General features: G+C 39.8%; 1 protein-coding gene across 5 annotated transcripts in view; it reads left to right on the top strand.

Moving 5' to 3' along the window:
• Positions 1-25166, top strand: part of FRMD3 (FERM domain containing 3) — a 396369-nt gene that overhangs the window by 10373 nt on the left and 360830 nt on the right. The window contains exons 2-3 of one of the 5 annotated variants that reach the window (XM_081520449.1): positions 12149-12335; positions 17708-17818. The gene's annotated coding sequence lies outside the window, so the exon portion shown is untranslated. Of the gene's footprint in view, positions 1-982; positions 1088-12148; positions 13202-17707; positions 17819-25166 lie in introns of all 5 variants that reach the window. The other 4 variants (XM_081520429.1, XM_081520460.1, XM_081520482.1 and 1 more) reach the window with 4 other exon arrangements.

Below are 25166 nucleotides of genomic sequence, written 5' to 3'. Positions count from 1 at the left end.
CCCCAGCATTCTTCTGGGTCATGTTCTTTTCTCTTTCCACCAGGCCTCCAGTGCCATGCTGTTGTCTACACAGAGACACAGATCCCCCATATCCTGACTTTGCCCATTTCCATGCCGGCCCTCTAGTCCTAGCTGCCTGGTTTCTTCCTGAATTGCTGCAATTGGCTTCTATTGCTCACCCAACATCCACTCTGTAGGTACCCTGCACCTCCCCACCCCCAAATCCATTGTATACCTGGTAGCCAGAGGGTCTTTTTGAATTAGACCATCCCTCTTGTGCTCATGACCCTTCAATGGGGGAATCATCACACTAAGAATGAAATACAAGATCCTTTACATTACCTACAACATCCTTTATCACTTGATCCTTCCCAACTCTCTGGCCTCATCTGGGGCTATTCTCCTTCTTTGTCACCGTGTACTGGCTTTACCAGGTGGGGCATTTTAAAAGTCTCTTAAGAGAGTTATCCATATTCTTCTTTGATATTATATCAGAACTTGACAAGTGGTAGCTTCTTAAAGTCTAGTTGCAATGTGGAACCTGAAACCATGCAAATGAACTTTTTATTCTCTATTACATTAAAATCTATTCATGTTCTTGCACTTTGGATCTTTGCAATGATTTTGTAATATCATGCATGGGTCACTTGGAAAATATTGATTCACAGGTGCAAATCACCCAGATGTTGACACACTTCATTACACAATATATTTAAAAATCACTTTTGTAATATCAGCATCGATCTCATCAGAAAAGACTCCAAGTCTTGGGACACTGTCAAGTTCCCAAGGGATCCTAGGCTTCTGGGGACTGCACTTGAAGAACTGCTGATTTAGGAATTGTTAGTTAACTGCTGACTGAGTGAGCAGGTGACTGAGGCAGTTGACTGAGGCAGTTAGCTTCTGTTATGATTACCTTTTCTAACCAAGGTTTAAAGAATACAAGGTTTGTAATTTTGTTTCCATATTTACTTTGTTAAAGGTCTGCCTTCAGGCTACTTCCCTCTCTGGGATTGTGGGAGCCATGTCTGTATCCTTAGCATCTGTTGCTATGCCTGGTGAATAGCAAGGGCTCAAAATACACCTGGTGAGTGAGGAGCTGGGGAGGAGGGAAGACTGAAGAAAGGAAATGGGGGATGGGAGCGAGGGAAGAGGAAACCTACCTCTGATACCTCATTGGCAGGGTAAAGCCTGACCCCTAGTGGAGCTAGTTTGTTGGGTAAGCTGGACCGAGAATGTTTCAAGCTGAAAGTGATGCTGTTATTTCTTTTTACCTCCCTCAAGTGCATTCTTTTATCCTATTTTTCTCTGCCCTTGTATGAAATTCTGACCGTATCCCGTAGCCTTTCGGTTCCTCATTGGAATCAACATATTCCTAATAAATTGTTTGATTCCTGTTTTGCAGTTCCCTAATGGAGAAGGAAATGGCAACCCACTCCAGTATTCTTGCCCAGAGAATCCCATGGATAGAGGAGCCTAATGGGTCATAGTCCATGGGATCGCGAAGAGTCGGACGCGACTGAGCAACTAACACTTGCAATCCCCTAAAATTGATGTCTGCGTGCTTGGAGAAGTGATTCTGAAGCAGACTTACAATAAATAACAGATTTATTTTGTTATCTATAAATTTCTGTTTCAAAATGTTAGTTTCTTTTTAAATTTTGAATTGAGATATAATGGACGTATAACATTTTTTAAGCTTAAGGTGTATGTTTATATATTACAATATGATTATGACCATAGTGTTAGCTGACACCTCTATCACGTCACGTACTTATTACTTCTTTTTTGTGGTTGTAGGAAAAATTAAAATCTAGTCTCTTAGCAACTTTGAAGTTTATAATCCAGTATCTTGGTCTATAATCACTATATTGTGCACTGGATCAGTTCAGTCGCTCAGTCATGTCCAACACTTTGCAACCCCATGGACTGCAGCATGCCAGGCTTCCCTGTCCATCACCAACTCCCAGAGTTTACTCAAACACACGTCCATTGAGTCGGTGACGCCATCCAACCATCTCATCCTCTGTCGTCGTCCCCTTCTCCTCTCACCCTCAATCTTTCCCAGCATCAGGGTCTTTTCAAATGAGTCAGTTCTTCGCGTCAGGTGGCCAAAGTGTTGGAGTTTCAGCTTCAGTATCAATCCTTCCAATGAATATTCAGGACTGATTTCCTTTAGGATGGACTGGTGCACTAGATATCTTGTATTTGTATCTACCAGTTGCAAGTTTGTACACTTAGACAACATCTCTCCAGTCCTCCTACAGGTTAGTTTTTTTTTTTTTTTAATATGAGACTGATGTATGAACTAATTTATGCATTGGTGATTTACAATTCATCTCATCCCATTCAGGTTCCAAAAAACCTGAGAAAGCAAATTATTAATCAGAAGATTATTCGGTGGGCATGGATTCAGAGTGAAAAATTATTGAATGGGTTCAGCAGATTTACCACAAGCCGTGAAGATTCCAGTGAGCTGTAGTCATTACTCTGTGCTGGCCACTGTTTCCTGTCCCAGGAGTCCCTGGAGACTTGAAGAGACCTGTGTATTTGTAGCTCCTTTTATGAGCAATGCCTATTCATGACCCTTCTCCATTTTCTATTGGTTGTTCATCTTTCTTGGGTTGGTAAAGCCTCTTTTGTATTTGTTTGTAATTTTTTTCCTATTTGTCTTTTATTGTCTTATTTACAATAATTACTTGGAGTAGTTTAAGGGTTTATTTAATATAATTGCTGAACTTTTAAAAAGTGAAACTTGAAGTCATGGCCCTTTTCATATAGTCCCCTGAAACATGTAGATGGTTATTTCTCTCATGTTTACTAGAAATCATTTTACCAGCAGAAAAAATGTTTCATGCCTATCAGAAAAAAAAATACGGTTAAAAGGTTCAGCAGGATTTATTGTTATCAGTTTATTGTGTTTTTTTGTTGTTGTTGTTTTTGTTTCTTGGCTCTGTGGGCTCTCGAGTGTGGGGGTTTCTCTAGTTGCAGTGCATGGGCTTAGTCACCCCGGGGGAGGTGGGATCTTAGTTCCCCAACCAGGGGTCAATCCCTGCACTGGAGGTATGGAGTCTTAAGCACTGGACCAGCAGGGAAGTCTCCTCAGTTTATTGTTTTAATCATTTACTGACGATGCTCATTTATAGAGAAAGTTGGCATGTATCAAAAAAGGTAAGAAAACACATGAGAGAAAAACAATCTTGAGAGAATTCTAGCCATACATTTTCCTTTAGTTATGTGTATTGGTAAGATGTGAATTGTCACTGTATGATTTTAATTGGTCCATCTTGTAGAAAAGTGAGTGTTCTTGTGAACATAGTTTGCCAACCCCTGTGTCATAATTTTGATTTTTTTCTGTCTGTAGGAACTCTGCTGGGTATTCAAGACATAGATGGACCGAAAAATTTTCAGTTAATTAAAAAATATACTTGTCACACATCTTTAAATATTAAAGCCAAATCTTTAAAAATTAATGATAAAAATTATAATGTTTTTCTATTGATAGGAAGAATGACATTGTTTGATATCCTTCACTGAGGCCTCTCTCTATGACTTGATAAAGCTTAGTTACAGGTTAAGTTAAATACTTCATTGGTTTATTTCCTTAGACTTGATTTCTATGAATTTACAGAAGCAAATTCACAATGATAAGTCATCAGGATGACAGCAAGTGCTGGTAGCTCTGTCAGCACTGGTGTTGGATTGTACAGGAATGATGACGGAGCTCCTTGGTGAGTGCATTCAGATGCTAAACCAACCAGCATGTCACACATATGTTGCCATAGAGGATTCCTACCCCAGTCTGGCTTCATTCAGCCTTAGAAAGTCATCTTCATGTTCTGTTACAAGAATATGCATATGGTGTAAAAATATGTCCAGCAACATGCTCTGTTTTTATTCTTGAGCAAATGAAGGATCATGAACTATTGGGAAAGAACCGGACTCCACAACAGTTGTTTGCACAATTGTCATTATTCTTAAGATATCCTGATATCCTTGTTTTTTCATTACAACTTGAGAAATGTTGGTCCTAAAGGAATAGATAAGACAATTTATTTGAGGACTATTAAACAGGCCAGTAGAAATAATAAAAACTCATCCTTACATTGAGTTATTTCTATCATAAAATAATCCTTGTTTTTGAAAAGTGTTGTGCCTGATGTAGTTCATAAACAGTATAATGAAAACAAATTTGATGGCATTTCAAATGAAATTAGCCCCTTGTCCTCAGTACAAAGTGATTTGAAAGAAAAACAAAACCAAATTCTCTAAATAATTCATCTTTGTAAAAAGAATGGTAGTTTCTCTTGCATTATATTTCAAAATTAATGGAACTACCATTAATGGATCAGGTTTGGGCACACCACTTAAATTAGTATGTTTGCAAATAATGGAAGTGTACTTGTTCCATCTTACAGTGTTATTTAAATGAAGCTGAAAGCATTTGTAAATTGTAAATTCTATGAAAATATTGGTGGCTTTATAAGTTGATAGCAATTTAGAAGAAAATTGTTCAATTTTACTCCTATCTTAGCTACTATAGAAGAACTATACAAAAAAGATCTTCATGACACAGATAATCACGATGGTGTGATCACCAGCCTAGAGCCAGACATCCTGGAATGCGAATTCAAGTGGGTCTTAGGTAGCGTCACTACGAACAAAGCTAGTGTAGGTGATGGAATTCCAGTTGAGCTATTTCAAATCCTAAAAAATCCTGTGAAAGTGCTGCACTCAATATGCCAGCAAATTTGGAAAACTCAGCAGTGGCCACAGGACTGGAAAAGGTCAGTTTTCATTACAGTCCCAAAGAAAGGCAATGCCAAAGAATGTTCAAACTACTGCACAATGCACTCATCTAACACGCTAGTAAAGTAATGCTCAAGATTCTCCAAGCCAGGGTTCAACAGTACGTGAACCATGAACTTCCAAATGTTCAAGTTGGATTTAGAAAAGGCAGAGGAACCAGAGGTCAAATTGCCAACATCTGTTGAATCATCGAAAAAGCAAGAGAGTTCAGGAAAAATATCTACTTCTGCTTTATTGACTATACCAAAGCCTTTGACTGTGTGGACCACAATAAACTCTGGAAAATTCTTAAAGAGATGGAAATAGCAGACCATCTGACCTGCCTCTTGAGAAATCTGTATGCAGGTCAGGAAGGAACAGTTAAAACTGGGCATGGAACAACAGACTGGTTCCAAATAGGAAAAGGAGTACGTCAAGGCTGTATATTGTCACCCTGCTTATTTAACTTATATGCAGAGTACAACATGAGAAACACTGGGCTGGATGAAGCACAAGCTGGAATCAAGAGTGTCGGGAGAAATATCAATAACCTCAGATATGCGAATGACACCACCCTTATGGCAGAAAGTGAAGAAGAACTAAAGAGCCTCTTGATGAAAGTGAAAGAAGAGAGTGAAAAAGTTGGCTTAATACTCAGCATTCAGAAAACTAAGATCATGGCATCTGGTCCCATCACTTCATGACAAATAGATGGGGAAACAGTGGAAACAGTGGCAGACTAATTTATTTGGCTCCAAAATCACTGCAGATGGTGACTGCAGCCATGAAATTAAAAGACACTTGTTCCTTGGAAGAAAAGCTATGACCAACCTAGCCAGCATATTAAAAAGCAGAGATATTACTTTGCCAACAAAGGGCTGTCTAGTCAAGACTATGGTTTTTCCGGTAGTCATGTATGGGTGTGAGAGTTTGACTATAAAAGCTGAGTGCTGAAGAATTGATTCTTTTGAACTGTGGTGTTGGAGAAGACTCTTGAGAGTCCCTTGGACTGCAAGGAGATCCAGCCAGTCCATCCGAAAGGAAATCAGTCCTGAATATTCATTGGAAGGACTGATGTTGAAGCTGAAACTGCAATACTTTGGCCCCCTGATGCAAAGAACTGACTCATTGGAAAAGACCCTGATGCTGGGAAAGATTGAAGGGGGGAGGAGAAGGTGACGACAGAAGATGAGATGGTTGGATGGCATCACCGACTCAATGGACATGAGTTTGAGTAAACTCCAGAAGTTGGTGATGGACAGGGAAGCCTGGCGTGCTGCAGTCCATGGAGTCGCAAAGAGTCGGACACGACTGAATGGCTGAACTTAGCTACTATATTAGGTATTAATATAGTGTATCAAAAATAACATGCTTGGGCTTCTCTGCTGGCTCAGTGGCTAAGAATCTGCCTTGCAATACAGAGGACACTGGTTCGATCCCCAGTCCAGGAAGATCCCACATGCCATGGAGCAACTAAACCCATGGGCCACAACTACCAAGTCTGCACCCTAGATCCTGTGAGCCACAACTACTGAAGCCCATGCACCTGGACCCTGTGCTCTGCAACAAGGGAAGCTACTGCAATGAGAAGCCTGTGCACTGCAGCAAAGAGGAGCCCTACCTTGCTGCAACCAGAGAAAGCCCACGTGCAGCAAAGAAGACCCACCACAGCCAAAAACAAAATAAATCTTAAAAAAGAATAACATGCTAATGAGGTGAAAATACACCGAGATTAATTATTAATAAAAAACAAAATCTTTGAAGTATGTATACAACTTAAAAAAAATAGAATGTCTGTAAAAATTGTGATTTAATATTACATTTCAAATTTTTGAAATCTGTGTAAACATAATGATTTGATCATATATTCCTCTTAAAAGGCCAGATTGTCAAAAAACACTTGATAGACCTTTGGGGACCACCTATGTATGTGAATAATATTTGAAGGAGCACAGCCTCCCATTAATGGAATGGAATCTGTCCCCTCCGTGGGCATAAACTGAAAGACCTCTTAAGACTGCCATCATCTTAAACCTGGGTAATAAGGCTTTTCCCAGCTCGTTGGTCCAAAACGTGACAGTTTCAGTGCTTCTTGTAACCCCTAGTTCATCATCTTTCTTTTAAACAGTGTTGGGTGTGTTGAGTCAGAAGTACAGAGTATTAATGATCATTTATGGGTGGAAAAAAATTAGATGAAAGTGGAAGATTTTCTCAAGGTCACAGAGCAAGTGTGACTACCATCTAAATTTAACTCAGCTCTTCTACTTGAGTGTGGGTGAAGTATCAGGTGGAACGAACAGTTTTTCACTTGAAATTCACAGAAAACTCACTTTATTTTATATATTGTTACTTGGTTTTATTTCTTGAGTTATCTTTGACTTTTATCATATGGTGTTAAAACCAGACACCTGAACCAAGCTTACCATATTTCAACCTCACCAAAACTTGAACACACCACGGAACGGGAACCTCCCATGAATGTGGCCTTCAGGTTGGAGTGAAAAGAATAGCAAAGCAACCAAGACTGAATCAGAGCAAATGAACCGTGAATCATCTGAAAAGCCTGCTCGGCCTCAGATGAACTAGAAAAGTGTTGACTCACTAACCTATATTCTGCTCTGCTTACACCATTAGCCTGCTTTAATTACACAGTATGTTAAATAACTTGGATCCTCAGTGTTCAGCAGTTGACTTAAAATTTTTTGCTGCTTTAGTTGTGTGTGGGAGGTACATTGTCATAAGCATGTAAGAACAAGGGGGTAGATGTTGAGAGAAAAGAAGGAGAAGAATCATGTCTCATATCGTAAACATGGTTCTGATTATGTATTCAAGGAAAACAGTTAAAGTTTTGGCAGTTTTACCCAGGGAAAAGGAAACCTTAGAAAAATGATCATGCAAGTGAAAGGCTTCTTTGTTCAGGTCCTGAATATTTACTGACATCCAAGCCAAGTCATTGAATTTCTTCTTACCCTCACTGGTTGGGTGGACATACCTCCTCTCTCTCCTAAATGGCAGGGATGGAATGTGACAGAGTCCAGATGAAACTACCAGCTTCTTTTTGTTTGAAATTGGGAAGCATACTGAACAAAACTGTGAAAGGAGAAAAAGCTTCTCTTTCTTGCCTTTACATTTAAAAAATGTGGTAAAATACACATGAAATAAAATTTACCATCATAACCCTTTATTGTTGTGCAACCAGTCTCAAGAACTTTTCATCTTGTAAAACTGAAATTCTGTATCCATTAAACAACAACTCACCACTCATTGCATGGACAGGGGAGCCTGCCTGGCTGCAGTCCAGGAGGTCGCAACGAGTCGGACACCACTGAGTGACTAACACTTCCACTTCACCCTCACCACTCCCCCAGGAGCCATCATCCAACTTTCTGTCTCTATGAGTTTAACTACTTCAGATGCCTCATTTAAGTGAAGCCATACTGTATTTGACTTTTGTGACATGTTTATTTTCCTTAGCATAATGTCCTCAAGGTTCTTCCATGTTGTAGCATGCATCAAAACTCCCTTTTTTAGGATTGCATAGTGTTCTACTATATGTATATACCGCATTTTGTTTATTCATTTGTTGATGGACATTTGGGTTGCTTCTACCTCTTGGCAATAGTGAATAGTGTTGCTGTGAACGTGGGTCTGCAAATCTCTTCAGAACCCCGCTTTCAGTTCTTTTGCATATATACCCAGAAGTAAAATTGCTGCATCACATGGTAGTTCTATTTTTAACTTTTTGAGGAACCTCCATAATGTTTTCCATAGCAATTGCACCATCTTGCAATCTCACCAATAGTGTAATGTGTTCATTTTTCTCCTCATCTTTACCGACATTTCTTTGTTTCTTTTTTTCTCCCTCCTTTTTTCTTCTTCCTGCCTGCCTGTCTGCCATCCTAATCAGCATGAGGTGAAATATCATTGCAGTTTTGATTTGCATTTTCTGCAGTTAGTGAAGTTAATCATCTTTTTATATGCCTGCTGGCTATTGTATATCATCTTTGGGGGTAATGTCTGTTCAAGTCTTTCTTGCACTCTTTCTCCATCTTAGTGGACTTGTCCATATCCTCTCTTATTTATTTATGCCCCACCTATATCCTGAAATAGGAGTTGTGGCAGCTTCTAAGGACATATATAAGAACACAAAATGAAACAGTTGAGAAAGTAGAGTAAAGGGAAGCAGAATGAAGAGAAGGTGAAGCCAGGAGTAGGATGAGTGCACAGGTGTATTGCAGAGGACCTCTCTTGCTGTTGTACCTGCAAGCTCCTTAGCAGCCAGGAAAAGGTGGGGAAAATGAACATTCATCATATGGTAAAACCAAACCAGTTTCTCAAAAGATCACGGCCCTTCCTGTCGCTGCAGCTTGAGAGAGGTTTTCCTTACACAAGGGACACTGAGAAACGCTGAAATAAAAATAGATGACACCCTCTATTCCTGCATTACAAACAATTTTTTATATAATTTTTTTAAATTAGTTTATCTATTTTTTAACTTTACAATATTGTATTTGAATTATTTTTTTTTACTTTTGGCTGTGCTGGGTCTTTGTTGCTGCGAGGGCCTTTATTTTTCTGTAGTTGCAGCAAGCAGGGGCTACTCTCTAGTTGTGGTGCATGGGCTTCTCATTGCCATGGTTTCTCTTGTTGCAGAGCACAGGCTCTAGGGCTTGTGGGCTTCAGTAGTTTTGGCTTCCGGGCTTTAGATCACAGGCTCAATAGTTATGGTGCATAGACTTAATTGTTCCACAGCATGTAGGATCTTCCTGGACCAGGGATCAAGCCCATGTCTCCTGCATTGGCAGGTGGTTTTTTTTACCACTGAACCACCAGTGTGTGCTGTGCTTAGTTGCTCAGTCATGCCTGACTCTTTGGGACCCCATGGACTGTGACACACCAGGTCCTGGAATTCCTCTGTCCCTGGAATTTCCCAGGCAAGAATACTGGAGTGAGTTGCCATTTTCTTCTCTGGCAGATCTTCCCGACCCAGGGATCGAACCTAAGTCTCCCGGGTTGACAGACAGATTCTTCACCACTGAGCCACCGGGGAAGCCCAAAGCCCCCATTAAAAACAATTTAATAGTAGTTTCAATAAGTCTCTTTCTTAACACATCAGGTAGTAACAGGAGAAGACGGTTATCTCAGCCCATTCAGTCAGAGAGAGAGAGGGAGAGAATTCAATTCTTAATTCAATTCTCAAAATTCAAGAATTTTGCCTTTCTGTTCTGTTTGGATCCTCAATGGGTTGGATGATGACTACCCACATTGAAGAAGACCATCTGCTTTACTGAGTCCACTGATTCACATGTTTTCCCTCACAGACACACCCAGAAATAGTGTTTATGCAGCTCTGTGGGCATCTTGTGACCCAGTTAATTTGACACCACACCTCCTTCAGCGAAATCCTTCCCCATTCCAGTGCCAGAGTTCTCCACCACCGATCCCAATACACTCACTTTCCACCCAAACAGCCTATCTGGCTTCTTGTTACCTAGAGCAGAATAGCCAAGCCTTTTCATGTCAAGGCATAGAGAAAGTTAAACGTCTGCATTGTAGGCAGATTATTTACCGCTGAGCCACCAGGGAAGCCTGCCAGATACTTGGGAAGATACGAAATAAGTAGTTGGCATTAAACTCCAAAATAATGCCTCTTCAATTCATTTATTGAAGTATAATTTATATACAGTAAATACAGATAAATGTGATAAAATTTTACACATACATATATCCATGTACTCACATCCCCGATGGAGATATGGAATATTCCAGCATCCCAGGAAGCTCCCTTCTGCTCTGCTTCCAACTCATGACCTTCAAGGGTTAAGTGCCTTTCTTACCTATATCATCGTAGATCACTTTCATCCATCTTTGAGCTCCATGTATATGGATACATGCTAGAACAGTATCTGAACAGTACTAGAGTATATACTCTGTAAATGATTTCATTTATTCAAAATCACATCTATGTCATTGATGAACGCACTGTATTGGCTATCCACTTCTTTTTGTTGCTGGGCCATATTCCATTGATAAACATAACACAATTTATTTATCCATTCTGCTATTGATGACCATGTAGGTTGCTTCCAGTTTTTTGGCTATTATAAATAAAGCTGCTGTAAATATTCTTGCGCTTTTGGTGGACATAAGAACTCATTCCTTTGGTACATACTCAGGAGGGAGTTGCATTGTTTAAACCTTCAGCGTTATTACCACTTTTTCATTTGTTTGCTTGTTCTATTTATCAGCTAAGAAAGATTGTTAAAATCTCCCAGTTTGATTGTGAATTTGTTTGCCTTTCCCAGTATTCTGTTAGTTTTTGCTTATATAATTTGGAACTCTGGTATTAACTGCATAAAAATTTAAGATTTAAACAAAATCTTATTTTAATGGTTCTTTTATTTTTATTTAATTTTTTAATATATATATTTTATTTAAGTATAGTTGGCTTACAGTGTTTCAGGTGCACAGCAGGTGATTCAGTTGTGTATACATATACACAGATATTACTTTTGAAATTATTTTCCATTATAGGTTATCACAAGATATTATAATATATATAGTTCCCAGTGCTATACAGTAAACCTTTATTGCTTGTTGCATTTGTATTTTTTAATTAGAAATCTAGCACGCTATTCATACTAAGTCAAACAAGTAGAGTCAAAATGTCATAAATTTTTTAGTTAGGCAAAAATTCATAAGTTTTCTAAAATATATATATTATACATATTATTTATACATATGTATACAAAAACTTGTCTACTACACTTGATAAAGGCTTGAGAAACATCATAAAAAAAAAGAAGAGATGGAGAAATTGGAAAACATAAACTAAATGAAATGGGAACACTGAATATGAAATAGAAAAAGTGAAACAAATTAGATAAAAGTAAAAGATCATCATATAGTCCAGTTGTTTCTAAGCATCACTGCTCATTGGAAATATACCTGGAACTCTGGAGAAAAAAAGCAACACCTGGGCATTTGTATTTTTCAAAAAATGAAATTATTCTTTTATTATTATGAAAGTTCCTTCTTTATCTCTCATTTGCCATTTGGGATGCTCACTATTCCTTTCTTCAGGAACCAGCATCAAATATCTAATTTCCCTAATTATGTTGTACATTCACAAGCCTAAAAAATGTTATGGGATAACTTATATGTCAAATTTCCATACCATTTGGGATTATATTTGTCTGCATGTATCAGAAAAGCAAAAAAATAAAAGAAGATTAACTAAATGGAAAATTTATTTTTCTCTCATTTAAAAGAAATCTAGAAGTAGGCAGTTCAAGTCTAGATGGCAGTTTCACAAAATTGTAGAGAACTCAGGCTCTTGTCTATCTCTCTGCTATCACAGGCTTCCAGACTCATGGTCACCTCATGGTTGAAGATGGCTGCTCAGAGCTACAACCAGCATGTCTACATTCCAGGCCACAGAGAGGAAGAAGAGAGGAGTGTAAACTCACTTCTGCTGACATCAAAACGTCAAAACTTAGACACATAGCCACACCCAACTTCAAAGGATCCCAACTTAAAGGATCCCAGTTATATATACATTTGTTACTGTGTTATGTATATGTGTTGTACTGAGCCCTGGTGGCTCAGCTGGTAAAGAATCTGCCTGCAATACAGGGGACCTGGGTTCGATCCCTGGGTTGGGAAGATCCCCTGGAGAAGGGACTGGCTACCCACTTCAGTATTCTGGCCTAGAGAATTCCATGGACTGTATAGTCCATAGGGTCACGAACAGTTGGATACAACTGAGCGACTTTCACTTTCACTGTGTTTTATTTAGTATTTTTTTTAAAGACCACGTCTGAAAGCAAGGTAGTCATCAGTTAGATTTATTAAACTATATCTTGCTTAATAAATAAGGACTGTAATCTGCCTTCCCTGACTAAGCTTGCTTTAATTGTTTTGCACAAACTTGTATGTGTTCCAACTGTCACCTGGCCTAAACTATAAGGTGTTTGCCCAAGTTGTTATTCAGGAACTTGGAGTCAGCTGTGTTCAATTTGAGCTTGAGCTGGTTAAGACTGGTTGGGATCCACGATGCACCAGCTGGGCATGTGCTTGAGTGTACTTTTGATGTCATAGGGCCCAAAACTCAACCCTCAGAACGTGCTAACACACCGTTTTCTGAACATGTGTCAGGTGAGGGAGCTTGCAGCTTAGTTGCTCGTGCCACGATTATCTCACCTTTTTCTTATTTCCAATCACCTTTCCCCAAGCTCGCTGGGACTCAGCTTTATCCTTAAGTATCCTGAGCCCCTGGCCTTCTGGGAAGTAGAGTTGAGATTTGGTCTCCTGTCTGTTGCTTGGTTGCCTTGGAATAATAAACCCTTTCTCTGCTGCAGAACTTGGCGTCTCAGCATCTGCCTTGCTGCAAGCTGGGGAAACACCTGGTTCGGTAAGACCTCTGTCTCTTGTTGGGTTCTCTGGGCTCTCAGGCCTTCCTCCTGGGCTGCTTGTGTTGCTGTATTCAAGGAACCACCCCGCTCCTCCTGGCTGGGCGATGTCTCCATTTTGTATAGAGTGAGTCTGACCCCTGGCTGCCTTGTGGATTTCTGATTCACGCGCGTCCCTTCCTTATCTGCGGGTAAGAGTGCTGCCCATCCTCCAAATGAAAAAGTAAACACTTCTCGGGATTTTATTGTGGTTCTAGTTTAAGAAACCTTGGACAAACACAAGAATCCAAATGCTTTATTCTTGTTCCCAGGAAGCCCTTGTCTTTCAGTGTCTGACTATGAAGTCTTCATTTATTCAATTCAATAATAGAAGTTCTGATAGGATGGTAACAGCTAATACTACCTGCCAGGGATCTTACTTGTACTAGTATCGCATTATTTCACAGACCAGAAAACTGACATACAGAAAGGTTAAGTAATTTCCTGAAGTTGCACAGCCAATAAACGGCAGAGTCCTAAGCTTGTGTCCTGGGAGAACCACTGGCCATCCCTCCTGTTGCCTTTTGAGAGAAATTGGAAGAGTTATGGCATAATTCTGAAAGCAAAGTGAAACTTGCTTGAAATCTACCAAGACACTGGTTTGGAGAAATAGTAACTTTCTAGCCTCTTTGCTCCATCTGGGTTAGTGTTAGGAAGAACAGCACTAGGGTATTTCTGTTATTATATCATCTCTCATCTTCCATTGCAAGAGCTCAACCCCCTCCCTCTTGCTCTCAGCTGGCTGATCTTATCACCACTGAAGTGTCAGCTGACAATCATGGAGGCTGTCACGCCCAAGAGGCAGGGATCTGGGAGAATTACAGACTTGGATGAACCCTGTGTAGGTGTGTGTGTTAGCCGCACAGTCGTGTCCGACTCTTTGCGACCCCATGGATTATAGTCTGTCAGGCTCCTCTGTCCATGGGATTCTCCAGGCAAGAATACTGGGGTGGGTTGCCAGGATGTGTTTCTTCAGAAAGGAAAGTTGTGTCTTAAGTTATCTCGGATCTAACTTTCCCTCTCAACTTGCCCTTCTCTGTGCATGTTTTTCTCTGGTTAGAAAACAAATCTATATTTTCCATTATAGTAAGTAATGATTTCCTAAAGGAAATCAGTCCTGAATATTCATTGGAAGGACTGATGTTGAAGCTGAAACGCCAGTACTTTGGTCATGTGATGTGAAGAGCTGACTCATTTGAAAAGACCCTGATGCTGGGAAAGATTGAAGGTGGGAGGAGAAGGGGACAACAGAAGATAAGATGGTTGGATGGCATCACTGACTCAATGGACATGAGTTTGAGTAAACTCTGGGAGTTGGTGATGGACAGGAAGCTCATTTTTTCCTTTAAAGAGTCCCATGCCTCCCACAGGTGGCTCCTCTGTTCAAGCGGCCTCCTGCAATGGCCCCCTCTTAGGGGAAAACAGATACCCTAAGGCAGAGATTCTGACTTTTCTGCATCAGATTCCCCTGGAGGGCATGTCAAAATGCAGATTGTTGGGCCCCCATCCCAGATTTACTGATTTGGCTGGTATGGGGTCTGAGAATTTCCATTCATATCAAGCTTTCAGGTGATGCTGCTGATCCAGGGATCAGCTGCCCTGTTGTCTCCAGGCATTCAGGCATTTCAGGGAGACCAAGGAATACTCCAAGCATCACCCACCTTTGGGGACTCTCTCCATCAGCTTTCTTCTTCCCTCTGTCAGAGGGGAAGGGAGGAAGAGGTGCCAGGATGAGGATTTTCAAGTGTCTTTTTAAACACATTGCTACTTGAAGTTACTGGGATTGGGTGCTTACGTGTGTGTGTGTGTTTCTCTCTCAGTCATGTCCAGCTGTTTGCGACCCCATGGACTGTAGCCTGCCAGGTTCCTCTGTCCATGGAATTCTTCAGGCAAGAATACTGGAGTGGGTAGCCACTCCCTTCTCCAGGGGATCTTCCCAACCCAAGGATTGAACTTGGACTCCCACATTGCAGGCAGATTCTTTACTATCTGAGCCAACAGCTGGCCCCAAACTTTCCTTCCTTTTGTTTATATGTTAACAGTACCATTGTATGAAGAAATTGCTGTGTTGGATCTGTTTTATACAACAATGTCACGTTAGTAATTTACTGGGATCCTAATGCTCTTCTAGAAGCTCAGGGAGAGCAGCAAATCTTTGCTGTTTTTGCTTGATTAAAAAAAATTTCCCAAAGTGAAATAGGTTCACTGTAAAAAATTCAAGTGGTATGGACTTGCGTAGAGCATAAAATGAAAGTCTCTAGAAGTCTCTCTTTTCTTTCCGCAGTCATCCGATGATAAGGTGTTTCCTTTTAGACCTGTCTTTGAGCACATATTCAGGACATACACCTGGCTGGTTTCTGACTATAGGGCTGTACTAATATTACTACTAAGATATTGAAATGCTTCTGTGAGCACCGGTAAATAGCCTCTGTCTGAGCCCCTCTGAGTTCCCTGCCTTCCAGGTTTCACACTGCAGGGCACAGTTGAAATTGGAGTTGTTTTTTTGTTTTATTGAAGTATAACTGACATGTTAGTCTCAGATGTACACCACAGTAATTCAGTATTTTTATACATTGTGAAGTGGTCACCATAATCAGTCAACATCTGTCCCCATGCAGAGTAATTGCAATATTATTGACTATATTCTGGGCTGAAATATTACATCTCTGCGACTTGTTCTTATAACTAGAAGTTTGTACCTCTTGGTCCTTTTCGCTTATTTCACCCGCCTTTCTTCCCTCTGGCAACCGCCAGTTTATTCTCTGTCTCTATGAGTTTGTTTCTGTTTTGTTACATTTGTTTATTTGTTTTGTTTTTCAGATTTCACATAAAAGTTAAATCATATGATACTAGTTTTTCTCTGTTTTATTTCACTTAGCAAGGAGCCCTCAAAGTCACCCGTGTGGTCATAAAAGGCTGAATAATATTCCTTTGTATGTATACACCACATCTTTATTTATTTATCTACTGAGGGACATTCAGGTTGCTTCCATATCTTGGCTATTGTAAAAAATGCTTCAGTAAGCATGGAGGTGCATAAGTCTTTTTGAATTAATGTTTTTGTTTCTTTGGATAAATACCCAGAAGTGGAATTGCTGGATTGTGTGGTAGTCCTATTTTTAATTTTTTTGAGTAGCTTCCCTGCTGTTTTCCATAGTTCAGTTCAGTTGCTCAGTTGTGTTCTTCTCTTTGCGACCCCATGGACCACAGCTTGCCAGGCTCCCAGACTTTACTCAAACTCATGTGCATTGAGTCAGTGATGCCATCCAGCCATCTCATCCTCTGTTGTCCCCTTCTCCTCCTGCCTTCAATTTTTCCCAGCATCAGGGTCTTTTCAAATGAGTCTGTTCTTCACATCAGGTGGCCAAAGTATTGGAGTTTCAGCTTCAGCATCAGTCCTTCCAATGAATAGTCAGGACTGATTTCCTTTAGGATGGCCTGGTTGGATCTCCTTGCAGTCCATAGTGGCTGCACAAATTTTAACATTCCCACCAACGATGAAATTGGAGTTCTTCGTGAACTCTGGTCAAAGGAAATCTGGTAGTGTGGCCACAGCATGTCCAGTGGATTCGGTGACACAATTTAAGTTATTCCTTGAGAAAAATGATAAAAATGTGCTCTCCTTCTGGCCAAAATATAACAGAAATATGTCCAGTACTGTGGGAAAATTGGGGAAAACTAGCTTTTGCATCTAGATTGCTGCTCGTATTGCTCGACTACTCCCTCTGGTGACAGGGATGGAACCTAGCTGGTTTTGTGTTCAGGAGAATCAGGTGTGAGCAGGGTGATTAAGTTCTTAGGGCTGAAGTTTCCCAAAGTGGAATTTAGCCAGCATTTTTTTTTTGAGGAGAATAATCTGAGCAAAATAAATTTTTACAGGGAAAAGTTTGTGTGCAGAAAAGCCAGTAAAGATAGAATAATTTCATTGAAATGAATTCTCAAAAATAGAGGAAATTTGAACGTCACAGGATTATTTCAGATGAAAATAATTGCTGTTAATTACTGTTGGTTCTGGAAATAAGTCAAGGGTCAGGAAGAATTCTAATATTACCTGAAAAGGACTTAATATTTACTGGAGTAATTTCAATTTTAAAAACACATTGCTTTCTTATGAGTGAGATACATTCCACATTCAAAACTTCTGTGGGCAAAATGACTACGGGCTTATCTACCTCAATTGCGGTTTCTCCTGTTATTAGAGATTGATTTCTGGGTCTGTTTGAGAAGTTTCCTCAGCTCCTTCATTAATTGCACCTGATCTTAACTCTAAGTCACAAAAGGAGCTTAAGTTTGAGAACTGACTCACTGTTACTGAAGTTAATGTTTGGAACCTTTCCAAATACTACCAATTCTAGGGAATTGAAATGAAAATATAGCATCTCACCAATATTTCATTCTACTACTTAATTCACATTAAGCTTATAATCAAGGACATGTGAGTAACTTTCGTTATGCTTTCCTTTGTTTAGGTTAAGGGAGTCCACTGTGGAGAAAGTTTGTCCCTCATCTGAGATTGTAATCAGAGCACACAGTTATATGTGGAAGTTGGTGATATTGGGGATGTTCCAGTGTAAAAGGAGGTAACATTTTTCTATCTTAAAATTTTAAAATGAAAAGACTGCTCTTTATAACAATATCCAAATGCTAAGTTCCCTAATTAGGCGATTTTAAGAGAAAATAAACTCTGTGATATCACTTTAGCTAAATTTAAGATCAGAAGTTTTGTTTAAAAAAAATTTTTTTTATTGTATTATAGTTGATTTACAATGTTGTGTTAGTTTCAGGGGTAAAGCAAAGTGATTCAGTTATATATTCAGTTATATATATTCTTTTTCAGATTCTTTTCCATTATAGGTTAAGATATTGAGTATGGTTCCTTGTGCTTATACAGTGGGTCCTTGTTTGTCTATTTTATATGTAGTAGTGTATATTTGTTAATCCCAAACTCCTAATTTATCTGTCTCCCTTGCTTTCCCCTTTGGTAACCATAAATTCATTTTCTATATCTGAGTCTATTTCTATTCTGTAAATAAGTTCATTTGTATCATTTTAGAAGTTTTCTTAGAGATCCACTGGCTGTCTTTTCACTGAACCTGGAATGCTTCCAGTTTCAACATCTTCTGATATGGGTCTTGTCTCAAGGCTTGAGTACTGGATTTACTGTGGTGATCATTTCATAAAGTGTTCAGAATGTCAAATCTCTACATTTCAATAAAAAGACTTGATTTAGATAATTCTTTTTATAATGGCCTTACTGAGATATAATTCAGATAGCATACAGTTAAAAGCGTACAGTTCAGTGGTTTTTAGTATATTTCCAGAGTTGTCTGAGCATCATCATTGGAACATATTTTTGTCACCCCCAATTAAAACCCTGGACCCATTAGCAGTTTTCCCTGTTTCTCTTGGGGAGAGAATGACCCTGCATTCTCTAACCCATTCTGGGCTTACATATAAAATGTTCATTAAGTATGTGGTCTTTTGTCATTTTTTTCATTTAGTAGAATATTTTCAAGATTTATATTACATGTTATAACATATAGGACTTTGTTAGTTTTTATTTTCAAATACAAATGCAAATTATTTGTGTTCATTGTATGAATACATTCATTGTATGAATATACCATATTTTATTTACCCAGTAATTAGTCGATGCTCTTTAGGGTTGTTGCCACTTTCGGGAAGCATTTTGAATAATATTTCTATGAACATTTGTGTGCAGGTTTTTGTGTGGACATATGTCTTTATTCCTATTGGATATACATCCTTTAAAAAAATTTTTTTAAAGTTTTTGGCCATGCTATATAGCATGTGAGATATTAGTTCCCAAACCAGGGATCAGACCCTTGCCCCCTGCATTGGAAGCACGGAGTCTTAAGCACTGGACCACCAGGGAAGTCCCTGTTGGAGATACATCTAAAAGTGGAATTGCTGAATCATTTGGTAACTCTCTATTTTATATTTTTAATCTGCTGATTAATCTCTTTAATCATTTGATAACTCTGTGTTTAATCTGCCAAACTGTTTCCCAAAGTGGCTGTATCATTTTACATTCCTGTTGACAGTGTATGAGAGTTTCATTTACTTTACGTCCTTGTCAATACTTCGTGTTATCTGTCTGTCTGATTATAAGCATCCTAGTGAGTGTGAAATGATATACAGTTGTGATTTTGATTTACATTTGCCTAATGATTAGTGATGTTGGGCATTTTTTCATGTGCTAATTGGCCAGTTGTATACCTTTGAAGATCTGTGTAGTTACTTTATTTTTCCTGCACCATTGTGTATTGGGTAGGGGTTGGTTACATTGATCATTTTTCTACTAGTTGCAAAATAGAAAGAAACATATCTGGGCCAGGTTGGGAATTTACTAAAGAAATAATAGATGTTACCTAAAGATCTTGAATGAAGAACAGTAACTCTGTGAGATCTCCTCTCAGTGCAGTAGCTGGGTGTGACTTTGCCATTGGGGAGATGATAGTTGTATGTTAGGCAAGGTCATTTTCGGAATTTTATGTGCACTGGAAGAGTTATGTGTTAGGTAGAAAAGGCAATCTGATATCTACTGAGATGACAGCCCTGCTAATTTTGAGAATGGTCTCTTCCTTTCATTCACATGCTTACAGTGGTGGGACTCCCAACAGCCATGTTTTGGAAATATAACACAACCCTTTGGCCACTTTTGATTGATTCAGAGGTGTCCATCTGGTCCCAACTTGGCCAAAGTTTCTTGAGGAATGAAGGCAAAGCAGAATAGAGATGACAGACAGACAGACAGACAGACTAGTGTTGCATTCAGGTGTCTTCCTCCAGCTTGCTCCCAGGGTCCTGCTGTCTATTGCCTTTAGGTTCTGTGATCCAGTCCTTAAATCAGATCATCCTTTTTGGTTTAGTCAATTTTAGTAGATAGCACCTACTACTGTATTGTAGTTGTTTGTAATATTCTACAACTAAGAGAATATTAACTAATGTTGTCTGTTAAAGAGACCAACATCCTATTTGCCACATAGTTTTAGTATAATGACTTTATTATGCAAATCAAAACATACTGATATCATTCTTAGCCTCTATGCTTCCTAAGTAAAAGACTATTATAATTCCTCTTTCCCTTCTTCTTTCTTTTTCGCATCTTTTTTTTTTTTTTGTATTCTTGGAGCCTAGCACAGTGGCCAACATCAGTAGACACTCAATAAATGTTTAATGACCTGAACAGAACATCAGATAAAATGAAAGTAAGAAATTCCCTCCAAATCCTGCCACTAAGTGAATCAAACCATTTTACTTTTCCCCAGACTCAGATTTTGTCCACATCATTTTTATTTAAGTGTAATCCCAGAACAGACTCAATTTTGTATACTACTTTTCCCCCAATAACAATGTGTCATAAATATGTTTTCATGATGTTCACAGTCTTCCAGGTTGCTATTATCATTGCTTCAATAATGGGAAAGATAAATTTAGAAAGTATTTATACTGAATATTTCATAAGGCAAAACAGAAATTGTTTTCATCACAGCCAGTAAGGCAAATCTGCTCTTCCCCTGCTGTATTGTCTTTCCTTGCAAAATCACATAACACTCAAATCCAGCTCTTCTCTCACACCATGCCTCCTCCTGCACTTCTGAATGTGGCTGGAGAAAAAAAACCACAACCACACTGGACAGTCTCACTGTCAGTTCCTGATTGCTTAACCCCTTGATGCTGCACAGCAATAATTCCATATTTTTTGAATCTACTCACAGTCCTGTTCCCCTAGATTATTTCATTCTTTTATTTTCAACCTCTAACATGGTCTCCCCCAACCACTGTGTGAGCTGATGACCTTTCTCTTTCATAGAGATACAAGAGGCAATCAGAAGATAACTTACAAGATGCAACTACCATCTCTTTTAGCTGTCTCCATATGTGCCAATATGCTTTACTTCTCCTGTTGTTATGAATGAACCAAATTCCTCTTTAAGGCCAGCTCTTTCTTGGCACTTATTCTACCCTCTCTTACCAACTCAAGGATTTTGCTTCAGCAATTCCCTACCATCCTTCCCACCCTCCACTATAAGGTACCAGACACTTACTAGTTTTGTTTACGGTGTATGCTCAGTGTCTAGAGGAGTGAGTGACCAACAGTAGCTATTTAGTAAATGTTTGTCCCACACTGCGTGAGTGAGTGGAGGTTGGTGGAGGAGAGGGGAGTTAGCCTGAACCAACTTGCTGGACAGAAACTCATGCTGAAAAATCTGGTGAGAACTTGAAAAACACCCCAGAAACTCTGTGAAAGTGAAGGGGTAGTCACTCAGTCATGTCTGACTCTTTGCTACCCCATGGACTGTAGCCTGCCAAGCTCCTCTGTCCATGGAATTCTCCAGGTAAGAATACTGGAGTGGGTGCTTAACCATAAGCTTTGGACTTTTCAGAAACTAGCGTTCCAGAGAATTTTAGCTTCTGTGTCGAAATGTTTTCAACTCAACACAAAATAACTGAATAAAAAACTAGCATGGAAAATTCTCAAGTGATTTCACTCTCAGATGACCAAGTCAGAAAACCTGAGAGCAAAATTGAGAAAATTAGGAATGGAAATGACAGCATCAAATGGCAGGTTTCCTTCTTTGATTTGAATCTCACGGCAGGACAGAGGCAGGAACCGCTGCAGACTTCTGAAGATGGGTTGGATATGAGGCAGCACGCTCTCACCTCAGCCCCCAGGACAGGTGGATGCCTGTGGAGGGGTCCAAACTCTTCAGAGTGGTTTGGAAGAAAGTCTCTTTATCCAAAAAATCACCTGCCAGAGGAGAGAGAGCTCCCCTAGTGTTACTGAATTCTCCCAGCCCATCTAAGATAAACATGCTTGATAAAAAGATGGCATGAGTCTTTTTTAAAATTGGCATTAACTACCTACTTGTTTTTTTAGTATGGTTCCATATCTGAACACTTGGCAGCTCCTTAGTCTACCTTCAGAGAGTCTCTGGAACATTCAGGCTAGAATGTTTGTGACCAAGTCCTCCCTTTTCTTAGACTATTATCTTTGCACACAAAAAAGGCTATCTGGACAACTTCAAGAAAACAAAACTGGTTGTATAATCCTACTGCTTATTGTCTTGACTGTTTATATTTTCTAATACTGTGTCAAATATGCTATTTTGATTTTTTTCATATAAAATGAAATGAAATTTCATATAAAATTTCATTTTAAATTATAGCATAATTTAAAATATACTCAGGTATATTTCTGCATAATCCTTATAATTGTTATGTCAGTAGCTGTACTAGATTCTCCAGAATTAATACATGGCCATTTCCATATTTTTGAATAGCTGGACTATTTATCATAAATAATGCTTTAGCACTCCTACTTAGGAGCCTCTATTCCTCTCACAAATGGAGTATGCAGAACTGGCTCTATGCATCAGCTGAATAACTGGTGGTTTCTTTGGTGTGAAATGAGACCAGACCCCAGATTTCTCTATTAGCCTGCTATATTGCCTGAAGTCCTCATCATTAGTGAAAGTCAGGTCAAGGCTTACACTTCAGTTTAAGTGCATGTTAATTTTGCTTGGCAGGATGACAAACATGTCACTATCACCCATCACGTCCATATCACTCACTAATGTATTAGATTGACCTGACGTTCACCAGCCAGATGTGAAAGGAATGGACTGGGGACAACTGGAGTTTGGTCTAGAGCCTGGACAGTATCTGTGCGGGTACTAAGTGTCTTAGACCCAGAAACCCTGTGGCTGAGGGGGAGGCCCTGGGAGGAAGAAGAGTTCTGCTCTGGGGGTGGATGTCCCCATGCTGAAATCAGCTTTCTTACACTTCACCTCTGGGTCACATGTTCTCCAGCTCTCATTCTTCCTCATGGTTCTCTTGTGAAACCATAACATGTACTTCCAATAGTCCAAAGTGATGTTGACATCAATAGAAGACTTTAACCCTAGGCACTTTCGTATCTGCTCGAGATGACTGGGCACAGTGAGGCCCAGTGAACCCTAGATTGGGCATGCTGCCACTGTGATGGGCAGTGGTCTCTGCCCTTCACTTCCATTTCAGAAATAGCATCAGCCATCTTCAGAATATTTCAGCAGAATAAGGGAGAAAGGAAGGCCCCTGGAACGGTTGTGTACATGATAAAATCTCCTTCTTCTCGGGAGATGGGGTCTCCGGATGAACAAATTCACACTGTGGTTACATGGGGAAAATTAAGTTAAATATCTCTGGCATCAACAACCTGATGACCAGCCAGCTCCAACTGGGCAAAAGCCTTCAGCCTAATGTAGAACATGTTTCCAACATCTTCTGCTTCTATTTTTGAGGGGATTATTTATCAACTTTGCTCAGTGCCTCCAAGCTGGCTGGCCTGCTCCACCTTGATGTTAAAGCTGTGCCTCTTAAATTCTCTAAGCCAGGCTTCAGCAATATGTGAACTGTGAAATTCCAGATGTTCAAGCTGGTTTTAGAAAAGGCTGAGGAACCAGAGATCAAATTGCCCACATCAGCTGGATCATCGAAAAAGCAAGAGAGTTCCAGAAAAACATCTATTTCTGCTTTATTGACTACACCAAAGCCTTTGACTGTGTGGATCACAATAAACTGTGGCAAATTCTGAAAGAGATGGGAATACCAGACCACCTGACCTGCCTCTTGAGAAACCTGTATGCAGGTCAGGAAGCAACAGTTAGAACTGGACACGGAACAACAGACTGGTTCCAAATAGGAAAAGGAGTACGTCAAGGCTGTATATTGTCACCCTACTTATTTAACTTATATGCAGAGTACATCATGAGAAACGCTGGGCTGGATGAAGCACAAGCTGGAATCAAGAGTGTTGGGAGAAATATCAATAACCTCAGATACGCGAATGACACCACCCTTATGGCAGAAAGTGAAGAAGAACTAAAGAGCCTCTTGATGAAAATGAAAGAGGAGAGTGAAAAAGTTGGCTTAAAGCTCAACATTCAGAAAACTAAGATCATGGCATCTGATCCCATCACTTCATGGTGAATAGATGGGGAAACAGTGGCTGACTTTATTTTTTGGGGCTCCACAATCACTGTAGGTGGTGATTGCAGCCATGAAATTAAAAGATGCTTACTCCTTGGAAGGAAAGTTATGACCAACCTAGACAGCGTATTAAAAAACAGAGACATTACTTTGCCAACAAAGGTCCATCTAGTCAAGGCTGTGGTTTTTCCAGTAGTCATGTGAGAGTCGGACTATAAAGAAAGCTGAGCACCGAAGAATTGGTGCTTTTGAGCTGTGGTGTTGGAGAAGACTCTTGAGAGTCCCTTGCACTGCAAGAAGATCAGCCCTGGGCGTTCATTGGAAGGACTGATGTTGAAGCTGAAACTCCAATACTTTGGCCACCTCATGCGAAGAGCTGACTCATTGGAAAAGACCCTGATGCTGGGAAAGATTGAGGGCAGGAGGAGAAGGGGATGACAGAGGATGAGATGGTTGGATGGCATCACCGACTCAATGGACATAAGTTTGGGAGGACTCCAGGAGTTGGTGGTGGACAGGGAGGCCTGGCATGCTGTGGTTCATGGGGTCACAAAGAGTCGGACACGACTGAGCAACTGAACTGAAACTTGATGTTAAAAAGCTGATAATCAACTTTGCTGTTATCGTGGGTTTTCCCTTTGATGAGTTAAGTGGAGTTTCTTTAAGAAATATATGTGGTTTTGTTTTTTTTTTTGCCAGCGGTGAGAGAGATCTGGTGATATATCTGGTGACTGAAGTGATGTGTGTGTGTGTGAGTGTGAGTCACTCAGTTGTGTCAAACTTGGTGAAACCTCATGGACTAGAGCCCATCAGGCTCCTCTGTCCAAGGAGTTTTCCAGGCAAGAATACTGGAGAGGGTTGCCATTCCCTCCTCCAGGGGATCTTCCTGACCCAAGGGTCAAAACTGAGTCTCCCACATTGCAGGCAGATTCT

This window comes from Giraffa tippelskirchi, chromosome 1 (assembly GCF_054371585.1).
Source record: "Giraffa tippelskirchi isolate mGirTip1 chromosome 1, T2T-mGirTip1v1.2.pri, whole genome shotgun sequence".
NCBI lineage: Eukaryota > Metazoa > Chordata > Mammalia > Artiodactyla > Giraffidae > Giraffa > Giraffa tippelskirchi.
Note: the sequence above shows the minus strand (reverse complement) of the source record. Positions and strands in the feature narration are given on the sequence as shown.